Here is an 867-nt window from a genome sequence, read left to right on the forward strand (position 1 = left end):
CTTAAGATCACTTAAAACTTCTGACTTGCGGCTTATTGTAGAAGGCCCATGAGTTTTAATCGTTGAAGTTATCCAATCAGTCTTAGGCGGGAATCAGACTATACATTGAAGATTGAGATTAAAGATTAAAAATTGAAATTTCACCAATAAGGAGAAAGAAATTTTGGCTCCTTTTGTTCTGATTGGTCAAACTTCAATCTTTCGATCTTCAATCTCATTCTTCAATGCATAGTCTGATTCCGGCCTTAGGGTACGGTCAATGCGATGCTACAAATGCTTTGAAGCGTTTGTTAATTGGTCAGTTTGTAAAATTCTTTCTTCTAATTGGCCTATCAAACGCTTCAAAACATTTGTAGCGAGACTTTGACCACAGCCTTAAGGCCGCAGCACACACTTTTGCATAACGCATAATGCATAGTGCATAAAGGAATCAACTAATCAGAAGCTTTCCTTTCCTCTCATTCCATGGAAAAGAAGAATTTCGATTGATTGGTTCCATTATGAACTATGGATTATGCGTTAGTCCGGATCTACAATAGGTGTTTTATGCCTTATGCCGTAAGAAACTGACCAATTACAGTCGAATCCGAAAAGAATAAGCGACTGTGATTCGCCTATTTCTTATGGCTTAAGGCTTAAAAACCCCCTATTGTAGATCCTGGGTTATGCAAGAGTGTTTGTTGTGGCCATTAGTCGTACAAGTTGGCTATTGGTCAACTTCACCGATAAGACTTAGGGCCCAGATACAAGATTTTGCATAACGCATAATACATAGTGCATAATGGAATCAACCAATCGAAATTCTTCTTTTCCATGGAATAAGAGGAAAGGAAAGCTTCTGATTAGTTGATTCGCTTATGCACGATG

The sequence above is a fragment of the Trachymyrmex cornetzi genome, unplaced genomic scaffold (assembly GCF_001594075.2).
Source record: "Trachymyrmex cornetzi isolate Tcor2-1 unplaced genomic scaffold, Tcor1.1 scaffold108, whole genome shotgun sequence".
Taxonomy (NCBI): Eukaryota; Metazoa; Arthropoda; class Insecta; order Hymenoptera; family Formicidae; genus Trachymyrmex; species Trachymyrmex cornetzi.